This window comes from Oxyura jamaicensis, chromosome 6 (assembly GCF_011077185.1).
Source record: "Oxyura jamaicensis isolate SHBP4307 breed ruddy duck chromosome 6, BPBGC_Ojam_1.0, whole genome shotgun sequence".
Taxonomy (NCBI): Eukaryota; Metazoa; Chordata; class Aves; order Anseriformes; family Anatidae; genus Oxyura; species Oxyura jamaicensis.
In genome coordinates, this window is record NC_048898.1 from 21,198,810 (window position 1) to 21,219,197 (window position 20,388).

Below are 20,388 nucleotides of genomic sequence, written 5' to 3' on the forward strand. Positions count from 1 at the left end.
ATTCTATTCTATTCTATTCTATTCTATTCTATTCTATTCTATTCTATTCTATTCTATTCTATTCTATTCTATTCTATTCTATTCTATTCTATTCTATTCTATCCTATCCTATCCTATCCTATCCTATCCTATCCTATCCTATCCTATCCTATCCTATCCTATCCTATCCTATCCTATTCTATTCAAGGTTGTTTAGGAAAAATGCTTTGGGTAGCAATTTTTTCCAATTCAATAAGAGATTTCTTGATGCACATTCCTTTGGAGTTCAATATTTGTAAAAATCTAAAATTACAGTCTAATCTTTATTTATATATTTATTTACATAAATATTTATTTACATATTTGGTGATAGAAATAGGAGCAGAGGAGATGCCTTACTGTTACTTCAACCCAGACTACAAAAAAATTAATGTGTTATGTCATAAATTTATATCCTCTTCTGAGGAAAAAATCCAAATGATACAAGTTAATATATTTAACACAATGTTTTACAAAAAGATATCTCATGATATATCATTTATTTCCATGAGTTATAGGTGTCCTCATAACTCAGGAGTGATGGAGCAACACAGACCTGGAAGTGAGTTATGGAAAGTCATCAGTAGAAATAAATGGTGTATACAGAATCAGCCTGCTCTACAAGTTTATGGAAAGCCAATTTTTGTTGTAGACTGCATTGATGGACTGTAATATTTTATGTTAAGTGCTGAAGCAACATTAGTGCTTTTGTTGAAGTGTGAGTGCTTGGTTGCAGAAGTGGTTTGGAAGTAAGAAATAGGCATGCATATAAAGGTAAGTAAAGGCTTGGGTTGTGTTTTTTACCCTTGCACCTGAAATTTTCATTACTAGAACAGGTGAAGAGGAAATGATGACAGATTGAAAAGAAGGAGGAGGTTAACTAAGTGTTCTGGATTTTTGGTGAACTCCTCACCAAATAGTACAGACATCCTTTTTCCAAGAATTTGCAGACAGCTCCTGTATGAAATACAGAAGAAATGGTGGAGAGCAGACAGAGCAGGAGAAGAATCAGATAACAAGATTAGAAGAACTTGCTTTTTCTCCCTATTGGCTGCAGAAATTACCAGAAAATATAACAAAATTCCAGGTACGTTTTAGAGAGCTGAATCATCTTTGTATGTATCTTCAGTCCTGCACTGTTTTATTCATACCAAAAAGTTTCCAAATAAGGACCTCAGTTACTATATCCTCTCGCTGTTGTAAATGAGGTAAAATATTGTTCAGCTTCTAAAGGAACCTATCTTCATATATTAATTATATAGGAATTGTACACCACTTAAAACTCTGAGCTTTGTTGCCTCAAAAAACCACAGTAGATATGCAGCTCAAGCTGGACTCAGTATGATACTCTGTCAAAATGATTACCGAAAGGTATATGCAAAGGGTGAAGAAATATGGATAAAAAGGTAAATTTACCTTGACCAGTGCAAGTATTGTGGGGTCTGAATGTGAAAAGCAATTAAAGCAGGAGAAAAAGCTTTATAAGCTTTTTTTTTATAAGCTTTTTTAAGCATGGAGCATGTACTTGTTCTGTACGGCTTTCCAAGGCAAGAGAAGTGCCTTGCTTATGACCTAGTAGATCAACAATAAAGAATATACGAAGAGTTAAAAGACTATTTAAGCTTCCAGAAAAAAATGTCTTGTAATAAGAACTCCTGACTGGAAGCTGAAGCCAAACAAATTCAAATGAGGAATAAGGCACAATTTCACAGTAGCAGAGGTATTTAACCTTCAGAGCAAAAAGCCAAGGACACTGATTCTCCATCTCTCTGCCTTCAGATCAAGACTAGATGTTTTTGTGTAATATGTTAAACATAAACTACCGAGCTGAGTGCAATTGAAAATGAAATTTAATGACCTATGATGTATAGGGTCAGAATAGATGATCTAATGGATCCTTCCTGCCTTGAACTGTATGAAAAAGTTAATGGAGCTGCACCATTTTACAGGGACAAAGAATTAGTCTTTCATGTCCATTACTCAGCATTTCTCTTCCCATTTTTTTCCAGCTGGCTTGTGTAAATTCATGTAGAACTGGCATATCTCTGAAGGTTTTATTGCCTGCATTACTGTACTGAAATAAATAAGGTCTGTCAATTCCTCACACTAAATGTATTTTGCAAAATTATCCCAATTTTATAAAAGTGTTAGTGCTATCCTTATTGCTAGCTAATGCTAAACAAATATGTTTGGCAATAGGGTCTTTACATTCACATCTTTGTGTCCCTAACTTATTAATTTAGAAGTAATCATTCACCACATTTTCATTGCCATATCTGTCCTCCTCTGTCTCTTTTCTCTTTTCTCTTTTTTTTCTGAAATGATTGTTTAAATGACCAATTCTTATAGTGTTTTGTTGTTTTTTTTTAACCTTCTTTTTCTCACCTCAACTTTAAGCAGAATTTTATTTTCATGTTTTGTCTTGCCCTGGAGGTCTGTGCAACCTCCCTAGTGCTATCCTTATTCTCTTTCCTGCCTAGTAGTTTAATCCCAGATTGATTCATTATGTTGCTCTGAGGCTCACTACAGCAATTTTTCAGTTCTGATTTTCCTCCTGATACACACAGTTCAACTTTCCCCCTGTCTCTTTCATATTTTTGTCTTCCAGACAGTCTGGAAGACCTGTGTTTAGAATTAATATCCTTCCTTGGGAATAAATCATGCTTCTCATGTAAGTACAACGCTGCCATGCATTTGATTACCAGATGTTCATATTTTGAATATCATATTTCTGTAATGGTATCTCCAGAAACAGTATCCTAGTTACATGCTGGTTGTAGAGGCACCCCATGAATATTTTATAACACTCCTCATGGAAGATCCTTGTGAAGTGTCTTTTATATATTAGTTTCATGGTGAATCAATTGTCCAATTGTTGAGCAAGTTCTTTTTAACCATTATCATTGGTTCTCTTATTTCTAAGCCTCAGCTCTCATTGCTACAGTATAAATGTACTGTATAAAGAGTACACTATCTTAGAAAAAAAGTGTATAAATATACACTTTTTCTTGTGAGGGGATATCTATAAAAAGGAGGCAGGGAGTAGGAGGTGGGAGGAGTTGTCCCTAATGTCACTGTTTTGGTCAAAATCTGAACTTTTTCAAGGCCAGTGGGAATTCTAATTTTGGGCAGCAGAAATTAATAGTAACTGCAGTGCTGAGTCCTTTTACTTCAGTGTCATAACTCTCACAGCAGGCAGTGTCAGATGCTTCAAATAGTAGTTTCAAGGGTAGAGTGAAATGGTAGTTCAAAGTAAAAGGGTTTTTTTTTGTTAAACATGTCAAGCATTAACTGGCTTACTTTTTGACATGCAGCATATCTACTATTTATACATTAATATTTTTCTTTTTGATTTTTAGACCACCCTCTAACTACTCCTGATGCCTTTTTGAACAGAATATTTCATTAGTTGTATTTGTCTTTGATGTATATGTGGAAGGTTTGAACTGACATGCATATCTCAAACCCAAGTATATTAAAATTTCCTGTCTCCAGCAGTTTAGGAAGTTTACTTCTCTCCCAACATCAAATTATTCCAGGTGACATGAGACAGGTTTGATATTTATTTTTTTTTTTTACAGATTTCTTCTTGTTTCAAAATTCAGTTGTTTGAATTTGTAGATTTAATATTATTCATATTGTTTATTTATGTTTAATACTGTATATATATATATATATATATAAATGCTCTATGGCTGAACATTTTCAAAACCTTGATTCTCAGTGCTCTGAAGTTCTAAGATACATTTTTAACAGTTTTATCAATTGGCAAATTTATTCCTTAAATGTGTATTAGGGATGAAAAATTTAATAGCTAGAACTCAAATAGTGCAGCCTTTAAGAATACAGTAACTAGGTTCTGCAGTAAGATTTGGATCAGCAGGCTGAGAGGAACAACAGCCTCTAAGAAATTCCTCATTCTGTTCTTTCTTTTAGAACACTTAGAATTTAAGGAAAATTAGCTTGTAAACCAACTGTGGAATAGAAAATAAACTGTGGATAAACTCTAGATGTGTGCTGAACCTTTTTAATAGTCCTTCTTTTACTAGCTAACATTTAATTAGAATCTTACTTGTTATCAATTGCAATTGCTAACAATTTAATCTTTGGGGAAAAGAAGACAAAAGGCATTTCCTACCATTAACATTTAAACTGCTTTCGTTCTGTAGGATTTTAGGTAGGTGGGGTGCTTTATACTTCTACTAAAATGTCCACAGGTTTTTGATATCTTAGTCCAAATAGTGTTTCATTTACTAGAACTATAATGTTGGGAAAATAGGTTTTGGTGAAAACTTTGTGTCAAAATAGTAATAAATGTTGAATTTAAAATGACAGCTTTAAGGAAAACTGTATACATAACAGTAGATCATGAAAATAGATCCTGAAAAAAAATCCTACATACATAGCTGCAAAAGAGGGACAAAGACAAGAGAGATGGAATTATTAATAGTTCAATGTTTGTATGACAAAAAAACTTATTTTTTTCAAAAATATAATTCTTGGATCTTTTTGAGGTTTTACATTATCCTTGGACTGAACAAGAAAAATTAAAAAGAAGAACATTTGACAGCACTGCCTAGAGCATCTTGAGTACTCAAACAGAATGAATATTGATATTTATACAAATCATAGAAACATTAAGGTTGGAAAAGACCAATGTTATCTCAAACAGGGAGTTGGAGCTGTGAGAACACAAAGAATGATGCCTCAGCAAGAACATGCAGTGAAGGACATCCCCAAGTCATACAGAGGCTGCATCTTCTTGTAAGGACTCTTCATGTATTTATATTGCATAACTATCTTATTATTTGTGTCCAAAGTTCCTATAAGCATTTTAGGGCACACTCATTTTGGATATTTAGGACAAAGCAGGACTAGTGTCATTAACCTGCAGCGTAGATTCTGTTATTGTCAAACTGTGGTGAAAGAAAGATTGGAAGGACTCTTCTGAGTCCCTGAAGAGAAAATAATGGGCTTAGACTGTGGCATTTCTTTCCTTCCACTTTTTTGGTTGTTTGCTTGTTTGTTTGTTTGTTTCTGATCAAGATCTTATTTATTCAAAATGTGGAAAATTTTGCCCTATTACCATGGGAAAAGATGTTCTTTGACATTTTTCTTCAGTAATCAGCAGAAAGGAAAAATATTTTACTCTTTATCAAACTTTCTAAATAATTTAAAATATGTAAAAATATGTAAAAATTCATACCATAAAGTAAATTCACATCTATCCTGATGTAACTATCAGAAGTGTTTCTAGTTATCTCATTCAGATTTTTATTTTTTCATGGTAATAATACCAATCAGAACTCTATTAGCTAGTGTTTTGGTATTGTGTGTTCAGCATTTTGTAGGAGATTGTAAAGTTAGTTAAGTTAGTGTTGCTGATCTCTAATGCAAATATACCTGTTGGATGATTTTATCTGTTGATGTATCTGTTGGCTTACCTTGTTACTCAGTTGTTTTAACACAATCATAAATCTGGGAGGGCTTCGGTGTGGGTGGTAGGCTATGAATTGTTAGAAAAATACAGTTTACTGGAAAAACATTGTAGAAAACATGCTTAATTCCCATGCTAAGGAAGAACACCAAAACCTGAAACCTTGTATGAGACATTTATTCTCCAGTCCACTTATGTACATAATTGTAAATATATAGGAATTAATAGACTATCAACTAAAATATATACTGAAAATGCAGCCCTAGTGAACCTTTCCTAATCATTTGGAGTATTGCATTTATTTATATTTTTAATGCTATTGAGCACCTAGCTGATATTTTCATCAAACCATGTTTCATAGCCACAGGATTTATTTGTGAGTGGCAATGTAGTTGTTTATTTATTTTTTTTCCCAGCTGTACTACCTCTGAGTTATCTACACTAAATTTCCTCTACAGTGAGAGTTTACAGTCACAGAATCACAGTATCACAGAATCACAGAACTGTACGGGTTGGAAGGGACCTCGAAAGATCATCGGGTCCAACCCCCTGCAAATCAGGATCCTCAGAGCAGGCTGCCCAGGTAGGCATCCAGACGGGCTTTGAATATCTCCAGAGAAGGAGACTCCACAACCTCTCTAGGCAGCCTGTTCCAGTGCTCCGTCACCCTCAACGTGAAGAAGTTCTTACGCATGTTGGTGCAGAACTTCCTGAGTTCTATTTTGCGGCCGTTGCCCCTTGTCCTATCCCCACAAACCACTGAGAAGAGGTTAGCTACATTCTTCTGTCTCCCACTCCTCAGATATTTATAGACATTGATAAGATCCCCCCTCAGTCTCCTCTTCTCCAGGCTGAACAGGCCCAGGTCTCTCAGCCTGTCCTCATAGGAAAGATGCTCCAGGCCCTGTATCATCTTTGTGGCCCTTTGCTGCACTCTTTCCAGGAGATCCCTGTCTTTTTTTGTACTGGGGAGCCCAGAACTGGACACAGTACTCCAGGTGAGGCCTGACCAGGGCAGAGTAGAGGGGGAAACCATCTTTCAGTCAAACCATCTTTCCATAAATCAGGATGATCTTGAAGGTCTTTTCTAACTTAAATGATTCTATGACAGCAACGTCTACTTGAAGCATGTGCCAGAAGAGTTCACTTAAGAGAGGGTACAGTTGTTTGAAAGAGATGTGGAATTCCGAGGCAGCTGCTTTCTGTAGTAGGTTTCTTATCTCTGGCAATGGACAAAGTCATACAGATTATTTTTGCTTTGGATCAGTAACTGTTGAAATGGAGTAAGTACCAAAGGAATGCAGATTCACAACCTGATTTTTGAACTTTTTTCATTTTCCTACTTAAAAAAAAAAAAAAAAAAAAAAAAGACAAAGTATTATTTTCAGCACTTCCTGTTAATTTATAGCAGTTCTTCACCAGGATATAAAATAACAAATTATTTACCTCAGAGGATTGAGAGGATTACTTAGTTAATGTTTATAAAGCACTTTGAAGATAAAAAGCACTATTGAGCAGTTTAAGAATTACCAAATAGTTAATTATCTAAAGGTCCCATTCTCCCCCCTACAGGTTATTTCTACGCAGGGGAGAGTTAGCTCTGAGCTTCATATCATGACTTTCAAAGCCAGGCTTTTTAAATATTATTGGCTTATAAAAATTGCTGTTTTTGGTGGCCTGAATCTGATTCCTTTGAAGTCAATGGCAAAAGTCCAACAGATTCCACTGAAGCACAATACAGCTGTTCTGAATAAACAAGTTGAAACAATGCTTAGAGCCCCTATTCACTTTATTTATATTTCATCTGACTTGATGTGTGTATATGTGTATACATATATATGCATATACACACATATAAATACATATATACACACAGACAGTGATTTGCAGAAGAGTAAAATATATTTGTTTGTTTTTTAATGCGTGACTTTAGGTATACAGAACTCATTCCTTCATGAAGAATGACTTCTAGAGAGACATTCTGATGTTACTGTGAACTTCCATAGTCAAAATGGATCCCATTGCAAGATCTGAATTGCCACACAGATAAATGATCTTAGCAACAGTGAAGAAAAAGTTCTTGAAAAGGCTCCACCTGGATCCTGTACACTGCCAACCTTGTATCTAATGCAGATACTTCACATGAAGAAATTTAAGAAAACAAAAATAGCTCCTGAATGCAACATTCTCAGTAAGACTTTGCCCACAACACAAGCACTGAAGGTAATTATAAGACTTCTTTCAGTATCTCTTAACCGTTAAAAACAATATAAGCGATCAAAACAAGGTAAAGGTTACTCTGCATGAGGAGAACAGGAATATCCTTTGGACTAAATAGTTTGGGAAATACTGTTGCACACATAGCAAACATTTACAGTAGAAGAAAGAAGTCCAAACATTAATACTTTTTTTTTTTTTTTTTTTTTTTTTTTTCAAACTTTACATATCTCTTAATTCTGGTATGACTGATTAGGAGTCAAATGTTAAGTGTTTGTTAATACTGGCATAATTATGGCTTAAATTCATCAATATAACTCACACAACTTTTTTCTGAAATGGCATATATATTTAACTTGAGTTCATAATTGGTTACTTCCTGAGATGAAGAAAAGTATCTCAATATTGAACTCATTTAAATTTGACCTTTTAATGTGCTAGAATACAATACTATCTTATGCTCTTATCTGTGTTGGCTCTTAAATCAGGGTCTAGATGTAAAAGGGCACTGCCGAATTCTTGAGTTGTATTTTTTGCAAGAAACACTCTTTAGGTTTTTCATAATTAATATTAAGAACATGAAGGGGACAGTAAAAAGAAAGAATAAAGGAGGAAGGCGGATTTAGTTAACAAATTGATCTTGGTATATACTATTTTAACACTAGCAAGCATGATGAAAATCTGCTGAAAAAAGCACAGCTAAAGAATGGATGATCAGAATACAACGCTATGCAATAAAAAAGTTGTTATTTTTCTTGAAAATATAAACCTGTAGTTCAAAAATTATTTTTTGACCCATGTGTGTCAGATATTTCTAAAGTACGTAAGTTAATTATAAGTTTATGAACTTATGCTTTTAAAATATTCCTCTCCCACAGGATCTCATGAAATATGCGTGTGTTTACAGGAAATTGTGGAAATAGTGACTCATCTTTTCAATAATTTACACAGGATAATTTCTTGAAAAGCAAGATCAGCAGGGGCTTTTTTTCCTGATTGCAGAGGATTTGGTTAGCTACCTCTGGATACTTTGAAAACAAGGAGAATTTTCAAAGCAGAGTAAGTGAAGTCTGCTCTCTGGCAATACAGTGCTATTACTATTTGCTCCAGTTCTCTAAGCATATGAACCATAGCCTTATGTCTGTTATTAAGAGTTTTCAAAACTTTCCTGCTTGATGTTACCTTTTCCAAACACTGTTGTATCTGTATGTCGCAAAATGCTTGCAAACCATACAAGGTAACTCAGGTTTCTCCAGCTCTATTTGGAGTGCTTGTACTTACTCTATATAGGTCATAGTATTCTTACTTAACTTGATTTGAGGTGTTCAAGGCAAGGGATACTCAGTGCTTCTTAAAAATGACCGATACCTAAATAATATGTTCATCCCTGAATACTGCAAACAGGAATTGAATGATGTCACTGAGGAAAAAGGAACACTATACATTGTGACAGAGCTAAGGTCAATTTAATTGCAATAAGCAATAATTAGACTGTGTCAGAAAAAGCTTTTGTTGTGGCTTAACCCGGCTGGCAGCTAAACACCACACAGCCGTTTGCTCACCCTCCCCCCTCCCTCTCTGGGATGGGGGAGAGAAACGGGAAAGTGAAGCCTGTGAGTTGAGATAAAGACAGTTTATTAAGATAGAAAATAATAATGATAATAATAATAATATGTACAAACAAGTGATGCACAATGCAATTGCTCACCACCCGCTGACCGATGCCCAGCCCAACCCCGAGCAGCCGGCCCCCCCACCCCGGCTAGCCACCCCTGTATATTGTTCAGCATGATGTCAGATGGTATGGAATACCCCTTTGGCCAGTTTGGGTCAGCTGTCCTGGGTCTGTCCCCTCCCAGCTCTTGCTGCACCCCCAGCCTGCCCGCTGGCAGGACAGAGTGAGAAGCTGAAAAGTCCTTGGCTTAGTATAAGCAGTGCTCTGCAGCAATTAAAACATCAGCATGTTATCAGCACTCTTCTCATCCTAATCCAAAACATAGCACCCTACCAGCTACTAGGAGGAAAAATAACTGTCCTAACTGAAACCAGGACACTTTTCATGCAAGTACACAAAGACACAACTAATTGAAACCAACCCCAATTACCAGCCCAGTGAGGCAGCATGGTCAAGAGCAGGGGAATGTGATATTCCCTCTGAGCAGGCACAGTGTCAAGCTCTCGTTCAGAGGCTCAGCACCAACGCATAAAAATTTCACCTCAGGTACTCTTCTTCAACACAATGTGGGATGTCCCCATAACAATGTACCCCCCAACCCCAGCTTTTACTGCCAAGTGTCTTCTTTATAGCTGGATGTTGGCACAAGCTCCCAGTGAGATTGCAGTACAAATTTCCAGCAGTCTCAGGTACTGTTCTCCTGTCAGTTGTCAATCTGTGGCCCACACCAAGGCTCATTACACTCAGATCCTACTTGCATTGCCATGTCAGCCATGGTTCATTTTGTTTAGGCCTTGTTTGCAATGTCCTGTTGACTATGACTAGTTATACTGAGTCACTCAGCCCTTGGTCAAGGCAAAGTCATAGGATGTTCCTATGTGAAAATGAAGGACATTTTCTATACAGCTCCAGTCAAAGTAAGCATTCATACTTTTCAGTTCATAGATTATAAAATTCTGGGAAAAAAATTCCATACCATGTCTCTGCATCCCAAATACTGGGAGCTGCCTGTGGATGGTCTAGTCCATTATATAAATTACAAGACCTATTTGTATTTCTCCAGTTCACAGCTGATAATCATAACTTTAAAAGGAGTAGAAATTACTTATTAGCAATATAGATGTAGTGCCATTTTACCTTGGCTGCATCCCCTATGGTAGGAGCTGTGAGAAAAAAGGGCATAAAGTCAACACAACAGATAAAACATAACTCCAGGCTATTGTTATAAATTATGTCGGAAATATAATGAACTCTTTCAAGTAATTCTAATAGACAGCCCTGCACAACCTAACAGTACTTTCATAATGAAGATAATTCAGAGCTTTCTTGCTAAAAAAAAAAAATAAAAAATAGAGCAGGTTCTTGAAAATGCTCAAACGTAACATGGTATCTGGCATAATGAATATGTCAAATGAATAGCCACAGGATACAGAAAATGTACTACAAGTCTGCTCCATTAATCTTCTAAAGAAAGTGAGAATCTGCTACAACACTGGAATTTTCTTTTGAGATTTTCTAATTTAAGGCTTATTGTCGCCATTCCAAGCCTGCAAATAATAGCTAATGAAATTTGAACTTACAGACAGAGGGTGAAATAAATAATATTAGTACTCATCAATATTTTTTTTTAAAAAAAAGCTAGTAAGCATAAATTTTAAAAGTATGTATGTAAAAAGTACATTTCTGAACTGCAGAAGTATTTTAAATTCTTGCAATGACCTTAATGACCTTCTTATCAATATGCCCCACATGAATAATGCAGCCATCCCAAACTCATGCCATTAAAAATAGTAATAATTGTCTGACATGCACATGCAGCGTTACACTGGGGATCAATTTGGCCCAGAGCATTCCATTAAAACATAAAGTGAGTTTCAAATGTATATGTTAAAATGAAACATCAGCTATAATGAAAAAGGAAGCAGAACTGAGCAGGCTTTAGATATTAGTATGCATTTTCCTTTAGAGAACATTTCACTACACTTATACTACACATAATATTATTCCATATCTGATGTACAATCAATCCACATTTTATTTTGCTTTTAAAATTATCCTATGAAAAGTACAAGGCAATCAATGTACTGTGCTCTAGAGAGATGGTGGTATTATTTGAATTGCTATTGCTATTTAATACTTAGTTTTCAGTAGGGCCTTGATTATGGGCCATTGTCTTAGCTACCATACAAGGACTTAGGAAGACGTGGCTCCTGATCTAAAGTTCACCATGTCTTTGAATTATAAAGCTTCGGTAAGATTAGAAAGAGGCAAAACACATTAGAGTGGCCTGGTTATTATTTGTTCTTCTTATGTCTTCTGAACATTCAGAGATTGAGATCACCGCACCATTTTAGCATTCTTATATCAAATCATATAGCAGAATACCTAAGAAATCATTCTGTTGGAATTAATGTTTTTGAAGTGATTCTAAAGACATTTGACATGACTTAGTAGAGTATTATAACACTTCAGACAGCTTAAAAAGATTGTCTTCACAATATTCTGCAGAGTTGAACACCTTGTTTTAGCAGTGATGAATTCAGCCACAGATAGATGAAAACTTAAAATAAATAAATAAATAGCGGGTGTGCCTTTTACCAAGCACACGTATGCCCCCTGATGTGAAAAGGGTATTTCAAAGTATGTAAGAGGCAAAGCAAGGGTGGATCAGTGGTTGGAGAAGGTCACTTAAGATTTTGAAATGCTTGGACACACTTTGTCTTGGCCAGAGCATGTAGGTAATAGGTCTGTCAGTGCATTTATGTAACTGTTTAGCAGGATTACCAGTGAGAAAAGTGGTTCTCCCTCACACCAGATGCCCATGGAATTTTTAATATGCCTGTGAAAGTATAGCAAGGCAGACTTACTCCTAGAAGACAATAATTTACCTTTTGTATTCCTATATCTGTAAAGCCATTGTGGCTGCTATATACATGGATATTTTAGATCTCAAATGTTATCAATGCATTTATTGCATAAAATGAAAAACTATGTTTACTTCTCCCCAGTGAGAGGCATTTGTTTAACAAGGAAGCAGATGCTTCACAGCTTACCAGTCTGTGCAAAGCTTTAATGTAGCATTAAGTATCCAGCTAAAGTCATTGTACAGGCGTTGTGATTAATTTTATGTAGTCTAACACTTTTGTTAAAAAATACATTTTAGTCCACTTATTCTGCATTGTATAATAATTAAAAAAAAATATCTTTTGTTTAATTCATAAAATTATTATGTCCTGTTTTTGGCTGAGATAGAGTTAATTTTCTTCTCAGTACGGTGCTGTGTTTGGGATTTAGGATGAGAATAATATTGATAACACATTGATGTTTTAGTTGTTGCAGAGCAGCACTTACACTGAGCAAAGGCCTTTTCAGCTTCTCACTCCTCAGTGCGCAAGAAGCTGGGACAGGACAGAACCGGGACAGGACAGAACCAGGACAGCTGACCCAAACCAGCCAAAGGGATATTCTGTACCACATGACCTAATGCTGAAGAGTAAAACTGGAGGGACATTGGGAATTATGGCATTTGTCTTCCAAGAAACCCTTACAAGTGATGAACCCTGATTTCCTGTAGGTGGCTGAATACTTGCCTGCCAATGGGAAGTAGCAAATCTTTGTTTTACTTTGCTTGCACACATAACTTTTGGTTTAACTAGTAAACTGTCTTTATCTTAACCTATGAGTTCTCACACTTTTACCGTTTTGAGTCTCTCACCAATCCCACCAGGGGAGAGCAAGTAAGCATCTGTGTGGTAGGTACTTAGCTTCCTGCTGGGGTTAAACCACAGCACTTAATATTCTGACAAAGAGACAGATAACAAAACAATACAAATTTTTCCAGTCTAAAACAGTACAAACCAGATTTCAGCCAGTAGCGAATTTTGTTAGAAAATGGTAAACAGGCACTTGGAAAAGAAATACTGATAGCTCTGTAACTAGTGCTGTAATATGGTTGAATATGAAAAGTTTCTGAAACTGTTCTACTATTTTCATCATATGTAATTACAGTACTTAAAAAGCATTCCCTGCACAGAGAAAGGGAAGTAGTACACTTAGTAGCAACCAAGCTGTCATTCTGTCTCCTTTTTCAGCATGCCTGATTTTCTTGGAGGTCATTTTTAATGAGTATGTAAAAGCACCTGAAAAATCAGGTGCATAAATTAACTACCAATTAAGGTAGTTAAAAAAAAAAAAAAAGAAAATTTTAATTACTAGTTACTATATATAAGCCCACTTATTAGCATGTGGCATGTCTGAATGTTTATCACATTGCAATTACTGAGGTGCCAAAGAAAAGTGATGTTTTCATTGTGTTGTAGTACTGAAACTGGATATTACATGAAGCAAAAGCGTTTGCTTTCAAATTTATGTCAGCAGGTATGGTTGAAAGAATTTACAATTTAAGATAGTAAGTGCTTAATTATTTCTGTATAACATTTCTCCCACATTTAATATCATTGTCTATTTGGAGTGGTTGTTGACCTAGTTTTCAATCAATTGCAATGAGAATAAAAAAAATGACTTTAAAGCAGTGATTTTTTCCACTGTATTACCTGTGACATCTGAAATATTGAATGCATAATTGATAAACTTTGTTGTCATCGTCAACAGTGAACTGGCATTACATATCATAGTCTTAGAGAACAATAATGGCACTAGAAAATATACAAAATCTTGAGAATAGAACTCCACAAAAAATATCACATATATTTATGAGATGGGGTAGAAAAAATCTACAAGTAGAAATTAAAGCACCTATGTATTTGGTTATTAAGGCACTAATTATCGTATGAATTATGATCAATTATTGGACATCTATTTCAGGCAACTTTGGGGTTTGAGTAGCATAATCAACAGTTAGCATTACGCTCCTAAAACAAAGGTTTATTTATTTTTTCTTCCCATCAGACAAAGAATAGAAGATAGTATGGTAAAGAAAGACAAAATAAAATGATGTAAAGAAGATCCATTTACTACATCTCGCTACAACAAGTCAGACTATTTGCCACGGAGTGTAGATTCTTGTAACTGCAGTTTATATGTAGGCATTTAGATACCTGAACTCCAGAGTAGACTCTGAATGGTAAGTGAAATGCCATGCATGATACCTGCAAGACTTATAGTGAATATATAGTGTAAATAAGCTATATGCCTCCAATTGGAATCCCAATGTGATGAGTAAATTATCCAAGAAAGAAACATTGAGTTTCTTTCTGAACTAAGTGTCTTTCATTCATGAAAGACCAATATACATCTTCGTTTACCCTTTGTTCAAAATTCAACCACTGGAGTAGAGCAAGAAGGACAATGTAGTAGTGACAATGCCACTTTTTTATGTAATAAATTTTGGCCCAATTCTTCAGTTATCTTTTGGGAACTTAACTGCTTTTGAAACCCAGGACAAATATGTACCTAATTACCCTTGTTGATGTGATGTCTAGAAGTCAGAACACTACCCAGATCCGAAATGCCATTCACCCATCTTCAAATTTTACCTACCATCAGATTACATTTGTATTTTATGTTGATGTTAGTTTCATCACATTTTTATCAAATTGATCATGGTGGTACAAGAATATTAATGCCAATAAGACACAAAGATGGAAACTAAATTCAGCTGATAGTAAATACTTCCAAGTACCTTTGACCTCTCTGTGATGCATCCATGCATAGTTCTTTCTACATTTTTATTTGCCACTAACATCTCAGAGTACAGGATACCTGCATACAATTTAAGTAATTGTACTGGGTCTGGCTGGGATGTTAACTTTCCCTGCAGCAGCCCATACAGTGCTGTGCTCTGCACTTGTAGCTAGAACAGCAGTGGTATCACACCAGTGTTGTGTCTGCTGCTGAGAAGTGCTGGCACAGCATCAGGACTCTCTCTGACCCTCCTAGGGGGTGAGCAAAAAGTGAGAAAGAAACATCACCAGGGCAGCTGACCTAAACCAACCAAAGGGATATTCCATACCATATGATGTCACACTCAGCAATAAAAGGTGGAAAAAGGAAGAAGAGGGGAGGGGTGGGCTCTCGTTGCGAAAACGTCTGTCCTCCTCCCGAACACCGGCTACGTGCGTTGAGGCCCTGCTTCAAGGATGTGGTCAAGCATCGCTCATTTGTGGGAAGTAGAGAGTAATTTCTTTCCTCTGCACTTCCACATAGCCTTTACTTGTTTTGTTTAGTTATTCCCTTTCCCCCTCCCTTTTCCCCTTTCCCTTTTTTTTCCCTTTAGTTGAATTGTTTAATTAATAATAATATTTCCTTAATTATATATATATATATATATATATTTTTTTTTTTTCCCCCCTCTTTAATTAAATCATCCTTATCTCAACCCGTGAGTTGTTCTTTCCTTTACTTCTTCCCCTCCTCATCTGAGGAGGGGGAGTGAGAGAGCGGTTGTGGTGTTCAACTGCCTAGCACGGTAAAACCACCACAGTAATATGCAGTAACCTGTAGCATTTGAAGCATTTATTGTACACGTTTCATGAAGTTATATAATAGTTATCAATAGTAGCTATCACTTGTTATCAAAATTAACCTAATTGAATGTTGCTTGTCTCTTTTCATTTAATTATTCACCATCCCTTGTTGGTGCCTATGCTATTAGCACCACATGAGTCACCTCAAAGTACTTCAATCAGTTAAGTTCTTCTGTCACCTAATTTTGGTCAACTCAAGTTGTGTTGGTATGAAGTGAAAGCATAATTTAGCTTGATGACCGAAAATTAAAGGAGATGATGACTGCATATAGATTGCATTGTTATTGTTTGGACTTCAACCTTGTTGCCCTTTAGTAGATCTTTTATCCTGAGCAACTTAAATTGATGTAACCCCTTACAAGGGTTAATAGTGGCAATATGGCTCTTAGTAGATAGTACCAAGTACTAAGTCTCAGACCAGCTCTTATTCCCCATAAATAACTTTTAAGCCATTCCTTTTCAGCCAAGGACAGCCCATTATCTACAAATACACAGTAAATATTCAGGACTTTGTTTCAAAAAAATCAATGTATGTACTTTTATTCCTAGTGTTTTCCATCTAGCTGAATAAAAGAAGGACTGAAGACAGAAGTGTGTGAGAAGATAAGGAAGAATGGGACAAGTCAGAATTCTGTATAGGCTGATAAATTTATAAGATCCCTTATATTGAAAGATGTCTGTAAGGTTTGACCTTAAAGGAGTCTGTATAGCGAGGTGAGGATTAGTCTATTCTCCCACATGCCTGGTGACAGGATGAGGGGCAATGGGCTAAAGTTGCACCAGGGGAGGTTTAGGTTGGATATTAGGAAGAACTTCTTTACCTAAAGGGTTGGTAGGCACTGGAAAGGGCTGCCCAGAGAAGTGGTTGAGTCACCATCCCTGGAGGTCTTTAAAAGACGTTTAGATGTAGAGCTTAGTGATATGGTTTAGTGGAGGACTTGTTAGTGTTAGGTCAGAGGTTGGACTTGGTGATCTTGGAGGTCTCTTCCAACCTAGATGGTTCTGTGATTCTGTTTTATCTGTTAACATGGGAAGTTATCTGGTTGATTGGTGGGGGAAAAAAAAAAAAAAAAAAAAACTGTGAGGAAATTAGACACTGCATAGACATGTTATGTAATATTTTTCCACAGTTCACTTATGGACTAGTAAAGAGAGACCTATATACTGCAAAAGTAGAAAGTGCATGTAGTAGAAAGTAGTATATATTTTCAGTATATATTTTCCCTCTTTACACTGATCTTTGATCTGTCAAAAAGACAGCTACCTGGTACAAAATATCATTTCTCAATAACCCGTTAGTTAGTTAGGACTATTCCTGTCCTTTCCTGCAGGTGCCGTATTTCAGGTGCTGAATCTGCAGTACTGAGTAATTTCTGTTGCTTTTGTCTATAAAGAAATTGGAGGAAAAAAAACAAAAGTCCATGGAGGATGGGTGTATCACCACTATGAGGCATTTTTTTTGTGAACTGCTCGTCTCTTTCCTCCCCTCCCCCCCCTCCCCTCTCCTCTCGTCCTCTCTTTTCTTGTTCTGTTCTGTCCTGTCCTGTCCTTCTTTTTTTTTTCTACCTTTAAAATGTGAAAGGCAATTTCACAGTGAAGTGGAATTTGAAAGCATGGTGGCATAGATGGACAAAATATACCCCAAAGATTAATGTGGATGTTTTGTGTCCATATCTATAGCATGTAAATAGTATTGGTTCTATGTGAATAAATGCAAATTATTGCAAAATGAATGCAAATAAAATAGGGCATATTCAGAGGGCTCTTGACCATTGGGCAGGTTACTTTTTTTGGTTTTATTTCTGTCAGGACGCTAAGGACAGTGATAGTATCTAAAGATGTAATATTGGTTTAAACTTGCCTATTTAAAACAAGAGCATTTGATTTTTTAGGCAATTGGAGCATCAATAGTTTATGTTCATTTAAATTAATCTGAAATTGTATTATAGAGTCAGAGTGATTTACAAGACTAGGAAAACCATTTCTTCCATTAATAGTTTTCTATAGAGAATGTTGATAAAAACTGGACCTGAAAAATTGATGAAAAACTGGACCAATTTGTTTTTCTTATTCCCTTTGGATATTTTTGTAGCCAGCAACAAATATATATGGCTACTGTTGTTTGCTTTTTCTGTTCCAAAGCTGTCGGTCAACTTTTGGCAGTATGGACTCTTAGGCAAACGACTAGCACAAAACATCACCTACGTTGCAGATTTGACATTGTAGATTTGTAATCATGGGGTAGGACCAAGGATATTAAAGGGAAATGAAGGGAGATTGGGAAGAGGTATAGCAGATAGGGGATTTTCCCAGCAGACATCTGGAAAAATAAAACCAAATAGTAGAAAGAGGCTGTCAGGATGAGTAATCTGCTGGGTTTTGTCAGTGTCTTTAGCAATACACTTTTCATAGTTCTTGTAAGCAAGAGAGAAAAATGTCTGTTTAATTTATTTCCACATCAATTCCTGTGAACAGATAGTCTTCTCAGTTTCAGGATTTTGTAAGAGTTTTTAAAAATAGTCAGCCTTATTCCTTCTTAACTCTCTGCTCCATATAAAATGCAAGTGCCAGACCTATGTTTAGTTCCATGGTAGGAGTACAGAATTCTCTTTGTTTAAGAATGACTGGATTTTAGCTGTGTATCTTTATTGGCAGTGGCAAAGGAAATTACAAGGATACGTAGAAGGGGAAATAAAGAATGAGGAAGATCCATATCACTCTACTGATTTCAGAACTCAAGATTACAAAATGTGCAAATGATATGAACTCAGATAAAGAATCCCAGAAGGACTTGTTTGCTTATCAGGTATGCCTTTATATCACACCACAAGAGCATTGGATAGGCCACAAGAGTTGGATTCACAAGTACATACTGTCCATGGTTTTCTCAGGTGTCCTCAGGTTACTAGGAAGTTGGCAGGTAACTAGAAGCAGAAAGGCATTTGCATCTCCATCCTAAGTATGGGGTTCCTGGGTTTTCTGTTTGATAGTTTTTAGAAGGGAAAAGAGGAGAATGGAAGTGTGGCACCTATGGATGCCATATCTAGGATAAGGTTTAGTATTGATATTCATGGACACTATTGAAGTATGATATGTTTGTAGATTTTGAGAGATGTATTGAATGGGTAAGCTGATATGTGTGCTATGTACATAAATGTGAAGACAAATAATGCTTCTGCCTCCGTTGGAAAATACATTAGAAAATTTAGAGTTGCATATTTACTTACATCATTTACTCAGAAGTCAACTAAATGTAATAACAATATATAAATGCTATTAGACAGCAACCTGTTCCAAAAGACATTTTGCTGACATAAAATGAATAGCAAAAGAAGATAATATCCTATGCAGCACTAATGGTCCTTAAGGCTAATGTCTTGTGTGAAATAGAAACACTGTAAGGATGAATCTTAAACTTTGAGATTTGCAGTTTCTTAACTGCACACAGTATTAGGAAATTTTAGTGAATTTTGTGAAAAAATATATAATTGATCTGCCACTAACCTTTCAAAAAATATATTACTGGATTGTTCTCAAACATAGTACATATCTATATCCACACTTCTGCATTTTATATTTTGAATTTCTAATTCCGCAAAACCATGTAACATATAACATCCGACTACTTGAAATGCAGTGCATATCAAAATGAAACTTGCATTTTTGTATCTGAAAAGAGCAAGCTTGGGGTAGGATAAAAATGCAAACATTTTCATCATTTTTTTTTTTCTCAGAATCAATTGAAAATTGCTTTGTTATATCTGCATAGTCCCAGTATTATTCCAGTCTTACGTGCTTATGTGACCCACTCAGCTTTGGAGGTTATAGTGTTATCATAAAAATAATATTAGTACATTGATACAAGATTGCCATGCTCCTATTATTAGTTTTCTGTAGCCTTTTCATCCTCCACAGATTATATCAGAAGCAGTTTTTTATTCTCTTCATTGGTGAAATTACTGAATAGCTTCAGGATTTGTACTGATATCTGCAGAGCTCCACCAGAAATGTTTTGGTTTGTCTTTCAATTACTCAGTTTTCATTCTATTTAGTGTAAGCTTTATAGGTATTATATTGCATTAACTTCCTATCAGATTATTTTATTGCACTAATTCAAATGCTCTACAAAAGCTATTGCATCTTTCCAGTTACTTTTATCAACTAAACCAGAAATTTTGTTGAAGAATGAAACCAGATAATTAGATCAGATAGAACATGTGTTAATGACTGTCATTTCAGTAAACAAGGCTGATATTATTTTATTCCTGTAATTTTTGGCGACTGACTCTCATATTAGTGTTTCCATATTTTCCATGGGATTCATGCCACACTAAAACAATACTATCATCCCCTCTAATTATTTTATTTTTATTTCATATTGATGCAACATTAGCATTCCTCCAGGCATCTGAAATTTCATGGGAGCACTAGGAATACTAGGAACTAGTGATCTTTAATACTCTTAGTATTTTTTTGTAAGTCCTTTGGACAGGGATACTCTGGGCATCTTGATTATAAAACACCAGCTCTAAGTAAATGTTGTCTAACATCCCTTC

The 20,388-nt window shown here is 35.7% G+C and overlaps 1 protein-coding gene across 2 annotated transcripts in view; it reads left to right on the plus strand.

Annotated features, from left to right (window-relative positions):
- Nucleotides 1-20,388, plus strand: part of LOC118169252 (heparan sulfate glucosamine 3-O-sulfotransferase 1-like) — a 137,454-nt gene that overhangs the window by 37,514 nt on the left and 79,552 nt on the right. Inside the window, exons 1-3 of one of the 2 annotated variants that reach the window (XR_004751980.1) lie at nucleotides 2,627-2,689; nucleotides 7,389-7,678; nucleotides 14,256-14,430. The gene's annotated coding sequence lies outside the window, so the exon portion shown is untranslated. Of the gene's footprint in view, nucleotides 1-2,626; nucleotides 2,690-7,388; nucleotides 7,679-14,255; nucleotides 14,431-20,388 lie in introns of those variants that run through there. The other variant, XR_004751981.1, reaches the window with a different exon arrangement.